Source organism: Panthera tigris, chromosome E1 (genome assembly GCF_018350195.1).
Source record: "Panthera tigris isolate Pti1 chromosome E1, P.tigris_Pti1_mat1.1, whole genome shotgun sequence".
Classification (NCBI taxonomy): Eukaryota; Metazoa; Chordata; class Mammalia; order Carnivora; family Felidae; genus Panthera; species Panthera tigris.
In genome coordinates this window covers 56,661,085-56,679,808 of record NC_056673.1, presented here as the reverse complement: position 1 = coordinate 56,679,808, position 18,724 = coordinate 56,661,085, and the positions used below count along the sequence as shown (strand labels likewise).

At 54.2% G+C, this 18,724-nt stretch overlaps 1 protein-coding gene and 1 long non-coding RNA gene across 4 annotated transcripts in view; one reads left to right on the top strand and one right to left on the bottom strand.

Annotated features, from left to right (window-relative positions):
• SEC14L1 (SEC14 like lipid binding 1) overlaps positions 1-185 on the bottom strand; it is a 51,839-nt gene extending 51,654 nt beyond the window's left edge. For all 3 annotated transcript variants that reach the window (XM_042967885.1, XM_042967883.1, XM_042967886.1), the window contains exon 1: positions 61-185. The gene's annotated coding sequence lies outside the window, so the exon portion shown is untranslated. The remainder of the gene's footprint in view (positions 1-60) is intronic.
• Positions 186-8,005: 7,820 nt separating this feature from the next.
• On the top strand, positions 8,006-9,212 carry LOC122233705. Its single transcript, XR_006211373.1, has 3 exons — positions 8,006-8,162; positions 8,243-8,420; positions 9,055-9,212. It is a non-coding gene; the product is annotated as an uncharacterized LOC122233705 (long non-coding RNA).
• Positions 9,213-18,724: the final 9,512 nt, after the last annotated feature.

Here is an 18,724-nt window from a genome sequence, read left to right as displayed (position 1 = left end):
ACGCCGGGAGGGGCCGGGCCGGGGGCGCGCTCGGAGCCCGCCGCGGCGACGCGCGCCTACCTCTTGTCAGAAAGGCCGGGCCCGGAACGCGGGGCGGCGGGGGGAGCTCATGCCGGCGGCTCCGGGGTGCCGTCGCCGTTCCACTGCCTGCGATCGCAGCTCCGCCGCCGGTTCCGGGGAGTGGACCGGGGGGGGGGGGGGAGGGGGGGCGGGCAAGGGAGGGGCGCGGCGAGGCTCCAGTGGTTGTTACGGGTGACGGGGAGGGCGGGGCCGGGCGGCCGGAAGGGGCGCGCGTGCGCGAGAGCGGCCGAAGGACGGAGGCGGGCGCTACGACCGTTGCTAGGGGAAGGGGAGGAGGGGGACGACCCGGGCCGAGCCGCGCTGCGCAGGCGCCATCTCGGCGGCCGGCGGGCGTGGGAGGAGCCCGGAGCTGGCGCCGGCCCTGACGCAAGGCTAGTCTCGCAAGAGGCCGCTGGCCCCGCCCTGTTTTCGTCACAGGGCGTGGCTAGGCTGAGGGGCGGGGCTCGCGGGCCGCGGTGGGGAGGGCGGGAGGCGGGGCGAGACACGGGAGGGCGGGCAAGCTGGGCCTGGAGTTGCGCCCGAGTTGGAGCAAGCCGGTTCCTGCCAGGTCAGAGTCAGCTCGGGGCCGGGGCCAGGCCGCTGCTGCGAGGCCCGGCCGGCGCCGGAGGTCCGGTGCCTCCTCATTTTTTATGGACTGCTCGGGGGCGGCAGGCCTCCCCCTGCAGCGCCCTGACCGCATTCTCGCCGAGTAATGCAGCGGAGGCGAGTGCCAGGGCTTGGGAGGGGCTGGGTGGAACCGAGCATCGTCTTGTCAACACGTCCAGGCCGCGCGATGGAACGAACGCGGGGCCAGGTCAGCCCCTGGGGACCAGGAGGGCTGCATTCCAGCGGGACAGCCGCACTTCCAGCTGTAGCTTCAGAGCGCGAGGGTGATGCACCTTGAGACCCGGCGCCTTACGGGGAGCGAGGGCTGGAGGGGGGCACGGCGCACGTCCCCCCACACACCGCAAGGCTGGCTTTACCGCCAACACACAGTTTCTCCGGCCGTGTCACTACTGCGCCCTTTGCATTAGTCACCCGGGGTGGCTGCACTTCGGATGCTGCCCCTGCACAGAACACTTCCGGAACTGCTTTGGAATTTCCTCCAGGGTCAGTTTAGCAGACACCCAAGAGCACCATTTACAACTTGATCACACCCTATTTTTCTCTGACCCTCATTTTCCAACTTGAGCAACCACACTGCTCACTAGACTCAGCTCCGACGGGCTTCGGCCAGTTTGTAAAAATTGCATCCACCTTCAAAAGATGCTTTCGGAAAGAAACATCCCCGGAATGATGAACCTCCCGGTAGGAGTAAACAGCGGCACCCATGAAATGGCCTTGTCAAAAATTGACCTGATCTGATAAGCTCTAGGTGTAACCACCAATTTACTGGAAATAGAGAACAGAGAAACGTGCCAAATGATTTCAGGGGAAAAGAATCGCCCAAGTTTCAACTGTGGGAAACACTGCATGACAAACATTATTTATCGAATCAATTCTAAAGGAAAAAGGGGGGGGGGGGAAGGACCTAAAAGAGATTGGGAGATCATTGAGCCATACACTTATGGTTTGTAGGCTTTGGTGTATATATAGTATACTTCAGTTAAAACTTTTCCAAAAGGGGCACCTGGGTGGCTCCGTCGGTCAGTTAAGGGACCAACGCTTGATTTCGGCTCAGGTCATGATCTCACGGTTTGTGGGATCGAGCCCCAAGTCAGACTCCTGCTGCCAGCACGGAATTGAAATTCAGTCTCTCCCTCTCTCTCTCTCTCTCTCTTTCTTTCTCTCTCTCTTTCTCTGCCCCTCCCTCCCTCACACGCGTGCCCACACGCTCTCTCTCAACCCTTTAAAAAAAAAAAAACTTTTCAGAGGAAAAAAAAAAAAAAAACAGAACTAAGACATTGACCATGAACCTTATTTCTGTCTTGATTCTCACCAGTGAAATACACTGTTATGAAACCGGGGAGTTTAAACACTTTGAACATGTTACGATACTAAAAAAATTAATTTTTTTAGGTGAGATAATGGTATTATAGCTAACATTTTTCAAAGAAGCCCTATCTTATAAGGATGTGCCCGGAAATATTTTGCAGTGAAATGATGTGGCGTTGGAAATTACTTTCAAAATAATCTAGGTGGGGAGAGGGAGGAGTAAGGGCTAAGACGAAATAAGATTGGTCCTAGGTTGATAATTGTTCATTGTATGATTCTGTCCGCTTTTGTACACTTGGAAATGACCAATGTTTGAGTTACCACATTTGAAATTACCAATGATAAGACGTTTTTCACACACACAAAAAAGATGGCTTGTCACCACTGAGGCTTACGTTGGATTGTTTTTAAATCAGTTTTATTGGGCAATTGTCGAAAATGCACAAGAAACTCTCCCGAGCGACATACCACAGAGTTACATGAAAAGATCCAGTGTCCAGTCTTTTTTTTTTTACATGTACATGGACCTCTTATTATGTGGCAGACACCGTGTGAAGTGTAAAGATAAGTACAGTGTGGGGGCGCCTGGGTGACTCAGCTGGTTGAGCGGCCGACTTCAGCTCAGGTCATGATCTCACAGTTCGTGGGTTCGAGCCCCACATCGGGCTCTGTGCTGACAGCTCAGAGCCTGGAGCCTGTTTCGGATCCTGTGTCTCCCTCTCTCTCTGCCCCTCCCCTGTTCACGCTCTGTCTCTGTCTCAAAAATAAATAAACATTAAAATATATATATATAATTTATAAAATAAAACATAAGGGGCGCCTGGGTGGCTCAGTCAGTTGAGCGTCCGACTTCGGCTCAGGTCATGATCTCACAGCTCGTGAGTTCGAGCCCCGCGTCGGGCTCTGGGCTGACAGCTCGGAGCCTGGATCCTGCTTCCGATTCTGTGTCTCCCTCTCTCTCTCTGCCCCTAACCTGCTCACAGTCTGTCTCTGTCTCTCTCAAAAATAAGTAAACATTAAAAAAATATATAAAAAAGATGAGTACCGTGTGGAAGGGGAAACGGAGAAGTGCGGGGGTCAGGTCTGGCTGCCGGTGCCCAGGACCCCCAAGCAAATGTGTCATGACAGAACAGAAGTTTATGTCCCTGTGAATGGCGTCCAAGGCTTGTATGGTGTCTCATCATCACTATCAATTGCCGATTCCCCCAAAGGACCACCCTGATGACCCAAGGCTACGGTGATTAAGTCAAGTCCAGCAGGGGAGAGCTCCACCTTAACCAGAGTCAGCCTGGAGACACTCTTGGTGGGTCAGCGGGGGGAGGTTGGGGGCACATTTCAGGGGATGTGAGTCTGGGCTTAAGCGTTCGAGGCAGCTGTCTCAAAACCGGGACCAAGGACTAGGTCCGTTCGGTGATGTAGTTGTTTAGACCTGATGGGTACAGCAAGCAGCGGGTCTTGAAGATTTGAGCCTCGACGAGTACACGGCCGTCTGCTAAACAAGCTGTTTGCCAAGATGAGCCATCTTTTGTTAGAAGACATTATTTTTTCATGAGTTTCCTGAAGCAAACGGTGAAGCCGTTCGTTGGTTTATGGTCTTATCTTCCCCGGCCAGGAATTTTCCAGACACACAGCGAGTCGTGTCGACACAGGAGTCCCGATAGTCAGGCTGTGTGGACGCGGGCGGTCTCGTCTCTCATCGGCGGGGCCATGGGGTCCTTCCGTCTTGCTGCCTTGTCTTATCTCAATGTTTCCTGCACCCCCAGCCAGCAAGGAGGAGGAGAGCGAAGGTGAGGACCTAACACCCCTCCTTGATGGCGCTTTGTGGATGTAACGCGTGTGCGCGCACGGTAGTGCGTGCGTGACAAGGCAAAGGGCAGGACGGCCGGTGGGACGGCGGAGCACCGGTGGAGGTGACGTGACGCGGCCCCGCTCATCTGCCGCAGCACCCCTGGCTCTCTTCCTCAGACTCGCAAGTTGTACTACGAGAGAATTCTGAGACACCTGGAGTGAGCCCCCAGCTCCATGAGCCTTCTTCCTAATAAGCTCCTCACCTGCTGTCACCTCTTGTTGGGTAGACGGAAGCCTTGATGGGGACCCTGGGACGGAAACCGAAGAGTCCCAAGTTCTGGCATCCATAAAGAGACCCTCTGGTTCCTTTGGGTTGCTCAGCTGAGTGTCCACTAGGAGCCCGAATCTAAAGCTCCTGTTTTCCGTGTGGCCACCTCCGGCTGATGTGGATGGATGTGGACCCCTGGGCCGCTCACACCTGGGCCTGGGCACAGACCCTGTGGCTGTTAACGTCTTCCCCAACAGAAGTAACCTGAGCTGGGGACACTGTCACTGTCCCTGCAGCCACATCTTCTCCATCGCTCTTGGTGCCCTTTCAAGAGTCATTCCGAGGGAAGCATGGGAAGGTGGTGACACCGAGAGGTTTGGGGATATGTTTTAAGGGGAGGGTCATTCAGGGGAGAGACGCTGGGAGCCAAGTGACAGTCTCAGCTCAAATTCCAGCCTGTGGAGCCCAACCGCTTCCCCACAGCAGCCAGAGAAACGGGAAATAAGGTCTGAATGATCCCTTTGAATGTGACTGAGAGTCAGGGTCAATTAAGTATCCAGGCTGTGTGACAGGCCCGATGGCACTTATAGTCCGGCGGCCCTCCCCCCCACCCCCGCGTTGGTCCTTTACACATTGGTCAGTCACAGGGACATGTCAGCCCTCTTCCACGTCTGGAAGAGATTACTTTCTCCTTTGGTGGCAAAAGACAGCCTTGCAAAACGTGACAGATTCTCCTGACACGGGCCATCTGGCGAAGTTTCCAGCCTGGGGAAGTCTGGGGGTTGGGGGAGGTAGATTCCCCCACAGGCACAACTTCCTAATTGCGCTCTGGCGGTCAGCCAGTGGCCTTGAGCGAATACCATTGCCTCATTTCCAACCTGGGAAAACTTGAGGCCGGGAAGCCAGATTTGCAAAAGTTATCATCCGACCTTACCCGTCTCTGAAACATTTCCTTTCAATCCGGAGAGGGCAGAGCTCCCGCTTTCTTAATTGGTTTGGCCGCCCAAGTCTTCCCTCTTCCAGGGCACCCTTGAGGCTGCCGGCAGAATATTCTCTCTCGAAACCACCAACGCAAACTCACCCCTTCACTCGACACCTGCACTGACGACAGAAATCAATGTAAGCATCGAAGCCTGCCATCCGAGGTCTTCTATAAATCTGGTCCCCAGCTTTCCTCTGTCCAGAATGATTTTATTTCCATCCCCCCGCTGCCTGTTCCCTGATTCGTGCCTTTGTTAACTGGGCAAACACTTATTCGGCTCCTTAATTTATTCAGACACCATATCGAGCGCGGGAGTGTGGGAAGATACACTATATAAAAGCAGATTTTCCCTCCAGGTGCTCAGCCTACGGCACAGGACAGACGTGGAAACGGCGAAGATATAGCTGCTGAGTTCCACAGCCCTCCCCGAAGCCTTTCTTGTCACCTGCTCTTTCTCTAGATGCTTATGTGCTTGGCACTTCCGTTGAAGGCAAGCCGTCTTCAACGAGATTATAAAAGAATCGGGTCGGGGCGCCTGGGTGGCTCGGTCGGTTAAGCGTCCGACTCTCGACCTCGACTCAGGTCCTGATCTTACCGGTTCGCGGTTTCGAGCCCCTTGTCGTCGGGCTCTGTGCTGACAGCGTGGAGCCTGCTTGGGATTCTCTCTCTCCTTCTCTCTCCGCCCCTCCCCTACCCACTCACGTGCTCGCTCTCTCTCTCTTAAAATAAACTTGAAAAGAAGAACCAGGTCTGTGTCCCATCAAATTGTAAGTTGCTTGGGTCCTAGGACCATATGCACTCATTTTCTCCCACCTATCCTGGCACCTGGCGTTTTTCCAGAGCCCTATTACATATTGGTTGGGTTGAAGTCATGAGCCTTACATTCGGCCTTTATTCTTTTCTTTTTTAAATGGTTTTAACGTTTATGTATTTTTGAGAGACAGAGAGAGTGCCAGCAGGGGAGGGGCAGAGAGAGAGGGAGACACAGAATCCCAAGCAGGTTCCAGGCTCTGGGTTGCAGCAACAGAGCCCGATGCAGGGTTCGAACCCATGAACCGTGAGATCATGACCTGAGCCAAGGTCGGCCGACCAACCGAATGAGCCACCCAGGCACACCCCCACCCCACCCCACCCCAGCCTTTATTCTGAGTGCATTAAACACATCTCTCCATCCCACGGACTGAGCTGAAGCATCCTTGAGGGCGGTGGTCTCCCCACCCCGGTCTGTCCTCTGTGTCACCAGGCTAGGACATCTAGAGCGTAGGGAAGCAGCCTGGCTTAGGAGGCAAATTGTTGCGTGTGCCCTGAGAAGCACAGCACTCCTCCAGTGAGATTTAGGACAACAAAGGATGGCCTGAGGCCTTTCAGCTTCCGGCTCAGAGAAATAAAAATAGCCAATCCAATCATACTTCTTTTTGGTTTGTTTGTTTGTTTCGCAAAATATAGTCCTGGCTTCTCCGCCCCATGCAGCTGTGTGGCACTTTTCTTGTAGGCTAGAGGGGGACTTAGGTTACCAAGCCAGCAGTGGGTCCCCAGACTGCTCTGCTGGTGACACAAGCTGGGGGTGGGGTTGGCCTGGCAGGACCCACCGAGTGCTAACAAGGGACCGACCAAAGGTCACACAACAAGGGGACCCTGAGCGAGGAATGAGAAGCCGATCCCTCGGGGCGTCTGGGTGGCTCGGTCAGTTGAGCGCCCGACTTCAGCTCAGGTCGTGATCTCGCGGTTCATGGGTTCGAGCCCCGCATCGGGCTCTGTGCCGACAGCTCGGAGCCTGGAGCCTGCTCCGGATTCTGTGTCTCCCTCTCTCTCTTCCCCTCCCCTGCTCACACTCTGTCTCTCTCTCTCTCAAAAATAAATAAACACTAAAAAAAAAGAAGCAGCAGCAGCTTGAGCCCTCTAAATCTGATCAATGAAGCATCTGTCCCAAGGCTAACTGTGGACAGCAGCACTTTCAGTCTGTGGCCCAGAGGTCCCCCGCTTTCTCCGTGACACAGATAAAAGAGAGGCCTGTCTCAGACCCCAAAATCTCCTGTCACCCCAAAGACTTTTGTACATGGTGAGGGGGGAGTATTTCCGCTCAATTCCTTATTTGGGGCGCCGCCCACAGCCAGCCGTCCGACAGCTCTGCCTCCAGAATGTTCTGTGGCCTCCCGCTGAGAACCATGCATCTGCTCATTTCACACCTCGCTGAAAATCCCATCTCTCAGCCCTTCCTACCATGGCAGCGCCTGATGGAACCATGGCTGTGGCCCAGAGCAGCTTCGGAGGCCTTGCTCTTGCAAAGGGGGGAAAAAGAAATTTTTTTTTTAATTGGATGTTGATGGGATTTGGTATCAGAAAACGTTTCTCACGGGGTTTTCAAGCTTACATAAGAAAATGTTTGCGAAAACCCTTTGTAAACGGTGAGGCTGTATGCAAAGGCTTCCCACAGCCAGACATCTTATAGCTCTGCCTCGGGAACGTTCTGTAACCAGAGATTATTATTACCCTGCCTACGCCTCTGGTTGGTTACTAGAACCATCCTCTGTTTATTTAGATAAGCCCTTCTCCATCTGAAATTTCCCCCCAAACCCAAAAATAACAAACACAGAGTGCTGATCAAAAGACCAGTCTTCGCCTGAATGGCTGGAGACACAGACCTGCCCGCTTTCTTGGTAAAGCGCCTTCGATAATTATAAGCTAGATAGGACTTGAAGGTGTCGGGGAAATGCAGGCAGAGACGGTCACCTTGCTTAGCTGGGCACGGCAGCCCCGGTCACCGGTCACCCTCCACGTTCGGAGAGCTCACTCCACTCTGAAGTGCTAAGGCGACCTTCCTCCACACCCCCCGGGGACGAGAGGTACACCTTTGAACTTCACACAGCAGGGAAAGGAGACTTTTTACCACCAGCAGGCTCAGGAAGCACCCAAAGCCAGAGGACAAAGACATCTCTGTCCTTGGTGACCAAGGCTGACCTCTGTGTCCGGGCTGGCCTCGTTGAAAGGTTCAGGACGTGCACCTGGGGAAGAGCTGGCATCACAGGCAGGGACGCGAAGGACTTCTCTGGGGACCGGCTTCTTAGCGGCTCAGAGAGTCTCTCTCCGGTGCTGACGACCTGAGTTTATCCCACACTCCAGGAAACCAAGGTACGGGGAGGCCTGGTTGTTTAAACCCCGCAGAGAATTCAGAACTCGGGAGCCGGCTGACCATGCCTGTCTTCCCATAGGACATCCGAAGACGGCGCCCTCTTTAATTTAGTTACATTAAGAGCTCCAGCTGAGACCAAAACAGCCCCCTCGGCCACCTACCAACCGCATTGGGCCGGTGCTAGGCATTTCACACCCATCCTCACTGATCCTCGGGAGAGCCCATGTTACAGATGGGGGCACCAAGGCACACACAGGGTAAGCAACTTCCAGGGCAAAGACTCTGAGCCCAACACCGACTCCAACGCTCACGGGGGGTTTTCACGTTGCATCAGCTTCTCTCCGTTTTGCGTTTTGTTCTTTCTTCCAGCTCACCAGCTTCCAGATTTGTGTGCCCAGGTGTCGTGGTGGAAAGCCTGTCACCCATAAGCACAGAAGGCATGTGAAATGCCAGGCGGTGTCCACCTGGCGGTGCGTGAGCGCCCGATGGACGGAGGCGCCCGTGCGTCCTCGGACATCCTGCTGAGCGCGGCTGAGCCAAGAACGTCTCTGCCCTTAAGCTATTTCCGTATGGGCCCTGAGTAGCAGTCTGAACCGTCCCGACTTATAAATCCTTTAGCTAACAAGTGGCAATAACCTGCACGACTTTTTAATGTTCCATTTATTCTTCCAAGCGTCTGTGGTTCGGAGATCTATAATCGCGGCGCTCCTGAGCGCCGAGCACGTGACATAACGGAGGGAAGGAACACTCCACAGCTTCGCCAGCCAGGGATGAAGTTCAGGTTTCAGCAGGCTCAGTGGAGTTAAAGGTACACTGCATTCGGCGAGAATAATAGGAAGAATTTTCTTTCCCTTTCTTTACTTTTTTTTTTTTTTTTTTTTTTTTTGGTAGCAATCTCTGCGCCCGGCGTGGGGCTCGAACTCACAACCCCGAGATCAAGAGCGGCGCGCAAGCGGACCCAGCAACACGCTTCCGCCAAAGCCCTCCACGGCGGGGCCGACCACACGACGGTAATTTTCAGCTTTTAAAAAATTAGCGCAATTATTTATTTATTTTATTGTGTTTCATTTTAGGGAGAGCGCGCGCGCGCGTGTGTGAGCGGGGGAGAGAGGCAGAGAGAGACAGAGGAAGGGAGAGAGGGTCTTAAGCAGGCTCCGTGCCCAGAGCAGAGCCCGACCCCGGGGGCCCTGACCCGAGCCGATGTCAAGAGTCGGACGCTCGACCGACCGAGCCACCCAGGTGCCCCTGTCATTGTTTAAGTTATAAAATAACATCTGCCATAGTAGACTGTCTACAAGGCACCCATCCCACGTCTTCAGTCCTCAACGCCCCGACTTTGTTCAGGCATTTGCCCCCATCCACGTTACGGGGCCCCAGGGCCACCTCCGGCAGGTAGACCAGGTGAGTCTAAGGCATCCCTTCTCCCACGGACAGATTTTTTTTTTAATTTTATGTTTACATTTGTTTATTTTTTTTTGAGAGACAGAGAGACAAAGTGAGAGTGGGGGAGGGGCAGAGAGAGGGGGAGACGCAGAATCTGAAGCAGGCTCCGGGCTCCGAGCCATCGGCACAGAGCCCGACGCGGGGCTCGAACTTGTGAACCGCGGGAGCGTGACCTGAGCCGAAGTCGGAGGCTCAACCGACTGAGCCCCCCGGACGCCCCTCCCACGGACAGATTTGGGAGTGAGCGTGTCACCCAGTTGTGACCAATGAGACCTACAGGGAAGTCTGCCAGGGGGTGCCGGAAGGGTTCCCACACTCTGAAAAGGGAGACGCGGAAACAGAAGTCCCCTATGTCTGTGTCTGGCCCTGTCGTGCCTGCTCGGGTCCCTGAGGCTGCTACCGTTGGGCCGTGTGCATAAGAGGAGCCAGCGTTTGGTGGGGAGGATGCTGGGGCCTCGCGGAGGAGGTGGAAGAAGCAGAGGGAGTCTCTGGTGACGTGTCCTTGCCACGCGTGGGGCCCTCCTTCTGCCAGACATCCAGTCCCGTGAACCCATAGGCGTCCTCACCGGGCGGCCCAGTTTCACGCCACGTGTTCTGTTCCTCGCAGCGAAAACCCACCGGAGCCCAGGCTCAACTTAGAAACGTGTTTAAAGGCGGACGCACATCCAGAAGAAAAGAAAAATCACCTGCAACGCCACCATGCCGTCATAACCACAACGTAGGTTTTGGTGACTTCCCGTCACCCTTTGGTGGTGCCCATTTCGAAGCGTCATTGCCTAAGGGCGACGCTCGCTGCCTGGAGAAAAAATTCCAACGGAGCGGTGGCCGAATGCAGAAAGCGCTGAGCTGCCGTAACCCCTCCCTCTCGGTGGGGGACCCTTTGCGGTGTTTTCCGAGGCCTGAGCTGCCTGCCCCTGACTCATGAAGACCCACATGGTCTGTTGAGCCCACGGGTAAACTGCACTTTTTTTTTTTAATTTTTTTTTAACGTTTATTTATTTTTGAGACAGAGAGAGACAGAGCATGAACAGGGGAGGAGCAGAAAGAGAGGGAGACACAGAATCTGAAACAGGCTCGGGGCTCTGAGCGGTCAGCACAGAGCCCGACGCGGGGCTCGAACTCACGGACCGTGAGATCATGACCTGAGCCGAAGTCGGCCGCTTAACCGACCGAGCCACCCAGGCGCCCCTAAACTGCACTTTCAAGATCGGGGTCAGAGAAGGGAGACGCAACGGGAGGGGGCGCTCCTACTCCCTTCCGTAAGCGGGGCTGGCCTGGGCGGAGTGATAAGGTGGAGAGATCCCGGGCTTAGCGCGAAAGGATCCGGGCTCCCATTCCCGGGTCACAGTGGCAGGCGGTGTGGCCTTGGGCAGGACCCTTCACCGGTCTGGGACGAGTTGCTCGTCTGTAACACGGGAAGAATCACGCCAACTAGAGCTGTTGTAAGGGTTGCAGCGAACGCACGCGGCGGGGCCATTGTTCGAAATCCTTGTCAGTTTCCCGTATCTTTTTCTAGACTCTTCTGCCGTATCCTGAACCCCCTTTTCCCTGCTCTCTGCTGTCCTCGCTCTGTGTCCACCGGGGGGTTCTTAGTCGCGGACAACGGAGTCCGCTGTGGCTGGTTCAAGCCAAAGAGGTTTCTGAAGGGGGGTGGGGGGGGCAGGGAGCTCACGGGGTTACTGAGATGCCACCACCGGGCAGGCTTCCAGGAACAACCGGAGAACCGGCTCACCGACGGGGCCGCACCAGGATCGGGAAGCTGCCAAGTCAGGATGTTGCTACCTTGGCTCCCGTCTCCAGAACCGGGCTCGCTCTGCCACAGTAGACGCCACCAACACCGTGCCCTGTCCCCTACCCCCTGCCTGCGGCGTGAGTGCTGAGTCAAGCCTCCCGCGGAGCACGCGATTAGTTGAATCTAAATCGCACATCTGAGCGCCAGCGGGTCTTACGTTTCCACGTTGGAAAGGGGACACCTGCAATCTGGAAATCTGAGCACAATCCACGTGTAGAGAGAGGTACAAAACCTCTGGGGCAGCCTCAGACTGTGGTGGGGAGAAGATCAAGGACACATGCTTGGGAGTCACGCACCTGCTTCCCCGTCCATCGGAGGTGACTCGGTGACGGGCTCCGGTGTGACCCCAGCTGAGCTCAGACGCGAGAGGGGAGGCCGGGAGATCGAACAGGCCATTCCTGGGGGTACATGGTTGATGGGTCCTGCACATTTTGTACTTTTAAGAACATGCTTGGGTGGGGTCCAGGACATGGTACCCCCAAATTTGGCATCTTGGCACGTTAAATATTGCAAGCTAAAGGAATTTGAGAAGACAACAGAAGCAGGAAGTTCAGGCCGACCTCCCTCCACTTTTCCCTGACATAGGTCATAAAATCTTGACATGAGAGGCACCTGGGGGGCTCAGCTGGTTGAGCATCTGACTCTTGATCTCAGCTCAGGTGTTGATCTCAAGGTCGTGAGTTCAGGCCCCACGTTGGGCTCCATGCTGGGCGTGAAGCCTAGAAAGGAAAGAAAAGAAAGAAAGAGAGAAATGAGAGAAAAAGAAGGAAGGAAGGAAGGAAGGAAGGAAGGAAGGAAGGAAGGAAGGAAGGAAGGAAGGAAGGAAGGAAGGAAGGAAAGAAAGAAAGAAAGAAAGAAAGAAAGAAAGAAAGAAAGGAAGGAAGAAAAAGAAAAGAAGGAAGGAAGAGAGCGAGAGGGGGAGAGAGGAAGGAAGGAAGGAAGAAGGCAGGGAGGGAGGGAGGGAGGGAGGAAAGAAAGAAAGAAAGAAAGAGGAAGGAAGAAGGGAAGGAGGGAGGGAGGAAGAAAGGAAGGGGAAGGGAAGGAAGAAAGGGAGGGAGGAAGGAAGAAAGGGAGAGAGAGAAAGAAAAGAAAGAGAGAGAAGAAAGGAAGGGAGGAAGGAAGGGAGGGAGAAAGAAAGAAAGAAAAAGAAAGAAAAAAGGAAGGAAGGAAGGAAGGGGACGGGAAAAGAAGGGAAGGAAGAAAGAGGGAGGGAGGGAGGAAGGAAGGAAGGGAGAGAGAGAAAAGAAAGAAAAGAAAGAGAGACAAAAGAGAGGAAGGAAGGAAGGAAGGAAGGAAGGAAGGAAGGAAGGAAGGAAGGAAGGAATCGATCCTGGGGCACCTGAGTAGCTCAGTTGGTTAAGTGTCCAACTTCAGCTCAGGTCATGATCTCACGGTTCATGGGTTCGAGCCTCACGACGGGCTCTGTGCTGACAGCTCGGAGCCTGGAGCCTGCTTCGGATTCTGTGTCTCCCTCTCTCTCTCTACGCCTCCCCTGTTCGTGCTCTGTCTCTCTCTCTCTCTTTCTCAGAAATAAACATTAAAAAAAAAAAAATCCTGATGTGAGAGGTGCCCTCCCTCCACCCAGGGCAAAGGGGGCGTCTCCGACGCCAGGGGGACGCCAGGAAGAATCCCAACAAACGGCCCTTCCGAGCGTGTCCCCGCTCACCACCCTTACCTCTAATTTTTGACCTGTCACATTCCTCCACGACCCTCCACTCGGCCTCAAACCCAGCACAAAAATACTCAGGTTTAACTGTTTCCTCACGTGTTCATTTCCTCGTGACAACTCCCGGTGCCACAAACAACTTCCACTCCGTAACCGTTGGGTGTTTTTCTCCGCGAACGTCGTTGTCGGTTTGATTTTCAGACCTCGCCGGGGACCTTACGAGAGTCCAGGAAACGTTCTTCCTCCCTGTGCTTGTCCACTCTTATCTCCAGTTGACGATCTCTCGGCCAGACTGGCCCTCTCCTCGGGGATGAAGATATTACTCATTACGTGCCCTCGGACGTGCTATTTTGCACTCACTCAGCCTAAGTGATGTTCATCACATACACCCCCCCGTTCTGCAGGCGGCTAAAAGAAACCCTGCTTCCTGTCCTGCCAGAGAGCTGGACGCCTTCACGACAACCCGGTCTCCTCTCCCACAGGGTACGGGCCGTTTGTGAGCCTTTCCTCCAGCGACTGCGGTGATTTGAGCCTCGGTGTCTCAACTCCTGAGAGACGCAGGTGCTTCTTGCGTGGCCGGGGGCCTGGAAATGACCCGCAACCCCTAAGGAGGGTGGGAGGCCAAGTGATCTGCTGAAGGCTCTTATTTTCCTTCCCCCATCGCTGCGCACGGAGGCTCATTTTCCTGGCTGTTAATCTAGCTCTTGGGACCCTGCTCGGGAAGACAGCCAAGCCAGCCGCTGCCTCCCTCCCGTCGAAGAGGGTGGGGAGGCTACTGGAAGGTGCTAGTTACTTCTTTCCTGTTCCGGACCCCCTGGGATCACCTTGCCAGCCAAAGCCTGCGCTCCCTGCGTAAAAAGACAGGAACGCGCTTACAGAGGTGATGCTGATGTTACTAGAGACGGCAGCGGGTCTGTGTCCTACCCGCACGCGTGTGAGAACAGTTACGTGACAGAGGCTCCCGTGCTGCGGAAATGTAACCTTGACTCAAGAAAGATGACCTTCTCTGGCCACGGCCAGGGCTCTCCCTGGGTTAAATGCCATTCCTGGACCGGCAGCTGGAAATACTCTGTCCTTTGTCACCTTTGGACTCAGTGGCGCCCGAGATTGCGCGTTACAGAAGAGAAAAGTGTCCGTTGCCACTGGGCAAGTGTAGGGCTCAAAGGACAGTCTGACATGGGTGGAGACAAAGGGGCCTCGTTCACATTCCTTCCCTTCTTTGTCCTTTCTAGTTAGGGTGACAGGTGTCCCGGTTGGCCCAAGGCAGTCTCCGGGTATGCCTGTGGACTCAGAGTAATTATTCACAATGCCCTCCTGTCACTCTCAGAAGTGACCTGGTTGGACGACACATTTTAAGATCATCGGTTTGTAGCGGTCGAGAAGAGGGAGACAAGGCCTCTCTGTGGAGACGGACCCCCTTGAGAGCCTGCCGGGATAAGAGGCGTCAGGTTGAAGAAAGCAGCACTTTTTCCAAACCCTTCCAAAGAGCCCTCGGCGATGCCCACCCTTCGTGGCTCTGAGCAGCCACACACCCCCAGCTCGTGAGCCACTGGGGTGACCAAGCTAAGCCAGGTGGACCTGTTGGCCTTCTGGGTGTGATTAGAAAATCACGTTATTCCTGCCATCCCGCTGACCCCGCAGCCGCCCAAGATGAAAGGCCAGTCTTGCTGCTGGGCCCTCAAGTCTCAGGCCTTCCGGTCGCAGGTTCAAGGGCACATGGGTGCCAGGCTGGCACAGGAGCTCTTGTTTTTAGGGTCTTCTGACCGTGCCGGGTCCCATCACGGCCCATTCTGCCTTCCTACGTACATCCGCAGCTAGAGAGATGGGAATACGAGGGAGGGCCGGGCAGGGGTCTTCAGGGAGCCTCAAAGATCTGACACCCCCCCCCCCCCCCCCACCAAACATAACCTTTTGCCTCCAGCTCCGCGGTAATGAAGGCACACCTAATCCCTCAGCCCTGAGAATGTTTCTTCCTGCAGGAGACGGCCAAGGCCAACAGGGGGATGGATTTTCCTGAGCCATCGCTGGGGACAGACCAACCCTGTGGAGCAAATTCTCCTCTAGGGCTTGATCCGTGAAGTTACTCTATAATTCATCAGCTCCGTCTAGAAGCTGTGGAACACATCGATCACCATTAGGCTGTCAAAACATCCATTCAGCCGGCAAGAATAGCTTATTAGAGATTTTAAAAATACCAGTCGTTTGCAAAGACGTTGGTCGGGTCTCTGCGTCTCTGCATGCACCCAGAAAGTGCCTCTGCCCGTAGGTTAGTTTGCTAGCGTTTCCTGCAGAGAAGAGAGAGGCTGGAGACTGCGGGGTAGGCGGTGCTCAAAGGGCCCAGAGAGCACCACCTATGGCATCAAAAGGATGCTGAACATTTAATTTTGTAAACATGGGGTGTTGGCCTGTAAGTCACGGTCCAAAATCTCCCCCAGCCCGAGGCCTGGCCCCCCACTCACATCCACAGTCCACGAAGGAGGGTCAATTCTACAGTCGGTGGTCGAGTATCTTGCCTGGTGGCTTCTTGGAGGAATGGGCAGAGGTTGCGGAAAAGTCTGTGGACCTCCACGGTTGTTCGAACACGCTGTCGCTGGTAAAAGTGCCTCTTTGAATTTCAAATCGAAAATCCTGACCTTGTGTGTTTGTGTTAGTTCTCAGACTTGTAAAGACAATACAAAAACAGCAATCAAAATACTGGGTTTCTTTTTTTTTTTTTTTATGTTCATTTATTTTGGAGGGGGAGGGGCAGAGAGAGAGGGAGAGAGAGCATCCCAAGCAGGCTCCACGCTGATGGTGTGGAGCCCGACGTGGGGCTGGATCCCACGAACTCTGAGATCATGACCTGAGCCGAAATCAAGAATCAGACACTCAACAGGCTGAGCCTCCCAGGCGTCCCCAGAATAGTTGACTTGAATTCAACTTTGCCCCAAGAGCCAAGTCCATCGTGCTGGGGCTCAAGGGCTTGCTGTTCCGGGAAGCACACGCCTCTCTCCCTTTCTGGAACTTTGAGCCTCTCCCTCCTAGAAGGGCTTTGGTCCCAGTATCTGCTCTGAGAAATCCCACTCCACCCATCTCGCAGTCCGTGAGTTCGAGCCCCGCGTCGGGCTCTGTGCTGACAGCTCAGAGCCTGGAGCCTGCTTGGGATTCTGTGTCTCCCTCTCTCTCTGCCCCTCCCCCGTTCGTGCTCTCCCATTCTAAAAAATAAATGAAAACATTAAGAAGAATAAAAGATTCTGCCTGATTTAGCCATTCCACAGATACACCAACTCCCTCCAGGAGCGAGAACACCCCAAAATGGGCTCGTTCGCATCTTTACAGCCTTGTGAATTTTTGTAGGGTTTACAAAGACATACGAGTCAAAGCTCTTTCGTTTCTTTTCTTTTAATTTTCTTTACGGCACCATGAACGGACTTCAAAACAGGGCTTGGCAGAGAGGCTTTTCAATGTAAGTGTTCCTGCTTTATTCTGCCAAGTACTCCCAGGTACTTGGAAAACATCTCCCACGACCAAACTTAGCTGCCAAAGGCCAAGGGCCTGGAGCATTAAGCAGCTGATACAACCACAGAAACGCTCTGCCTGACAGTCCCCAGGAGAAAAACCCACATTTGCATTCAGCGGTCTATCTGTAACCGGTGGACGCCAGACCCAGGAAAGAGCTGGAAGGGGGAAGTTTTCTGGAGTGAATGATTCAAGGCAAAACAAGAAAACAGATCTGAAAGTAGGACCTGAGGGGACCTTTGTTCCAGCATTTCATGGCTGTGGGCCTCCAGAAAATGCGAGCCCACGGGGACTCAATGGTTTGACGTTTGTGCCCGACTCCTGAATCAGGAGGTGGGGTGGAGGGAAAGGAGAGGCTCCTAGGACCTCTATGCTAATGGCATTTATCACAGATCTCCAGGGGGTCCACCCGGTATTGTTAGAAAGGTCTCACGTAGGGCACCTGGGTGGCTCAGTCGGTTAAGCATCTGACCTTGGCTCAGGTCACCATCTGATAGTTGGGGAGTCTGAGCCCCACTTTGCTTTGGGAGAGCCCCGCTTCTCTCTCTCTCTCTCTCTCTCTGACCTTTGTGGGATTTTCTCTGTCTCTCTGCCCCTCCCTCACCTGTACCCTCTCTCTCCAAAATAAAATTAGGGGCGCCTGGGTGGCTCAGTCGGTTGAACATCTGACTTCGGCTCAGGTCATTATGTCACTGTTCATGAGTTTGAGCCCTGCATCAGGCACTGTGCTGACGGCTCAGAGCCTGGAGCCTGCTTCAGATTCTGTCTCCCTCGCTCTCTGCCCCTCCCCTGTTCATGCACTGTCTCTGTCTCTCTCTCTCTAATATCAATAAACATTAAAAGTTTTTAAAAATAATAATCATAAATAAAATAAAAATTTAAATAAAATAAAATAAAATAAAATAAAATAAAATAAAATAAAATAAAATAAAATAAAATAAAATAATAAATAAAAAGGTCTCACTTAAGCAGGGATAGCACAGACAGTGGCCTCTCCTTCCCACCCCGGGGAGTATTTTAGGTCTTTGAGATAGGATACGAGGTTGTGTTTACAGCACACCAGGAGCAACCATGGCCTAATGTGGAAACAATAAGAAGGGATAGCTCGTGTTTAACTGTGTCGCACTCGCGGGAAGCACGGAGGCCTCGGAGATCTTCACTTCTGAACTGCTGTTTGTCCCAAAGACAGTGGTCCGCTCGGCCCGGCAGTGTTTCCGGGAAGGACGTGCCGACAGACAGATTCCCCCAGGCTGGTATCCGTTCTTAACTGGTTCTTCACCTGCTGTGTGGCCGCAGCTACATTTTCGGGTGCACTTGGCCCGTGATCCAGAAGGTGCCCAAGAGTGGGGGGTGGGGCTGGCCGGGAAGCAACCGTGCGGACGCTCCCGTGGTCAGAGGTAGCACTGCCCCGTCTGGGACACGGGGGGGGGGGGAGGTGAGCGGGCGACCTTGCGGGGACAAGGAACCCCGGAGTATCGTCATGTGTTTGTTTCACCTGTTTACAAAAAACCCCCGTGTGGAGCATCCTTTTGTTTCAAAAGTTAAACCTGAAAGCCTGATCGGAGTTTTAAGCAGAAGAGCGGTTCTTCTGGCTAAGAAGATGGCTCTCGCCTGTCCAGGAGCACGAGAGGCTCCAAGGGCAGTGACAACACGTGGCGGTCTGCTCGAGGCTTCGGCGCTTTGGGTTCATCTCTCTGAACGTCAGAGGCTCAGGCACGCGATCAGGTGCTCGGCACCACTCCGGGATGCTCTCGCCTCGGCGAGACAGTGGCGTGAGATTCAAATCGCCTCACTGCAAAAGCGGTACATGCGTTCCCAGGAAAACTGCTGAAAATACAGACGAGGGGAAAAAGGGGCGGGGCGTGGGCGGAAGACCAGCCTTCTCAACTTTTTCCGGTATGCCCGCGGTCGGCAGAAGGATGTCGCCCAGTGTCCACATCCGAAGCCTGGAACCTGTGATATGTTAGGTCACACAGGGGATAAGGGGCCACACGATGAAGCCGATGGAATTAAGGGTGCTAATCAGCTGACCTTAAAATATGGAGATCAGGGGCACCTGGCCGGCTCAGTGGGTAGTGCACGTGACTCTTGAACTCGGGGTTGTGAGTTCGGGCCCCATGTCGGGGGCAGAGATCCCTTGAAAGTAAAATCTTCAGTGGGGC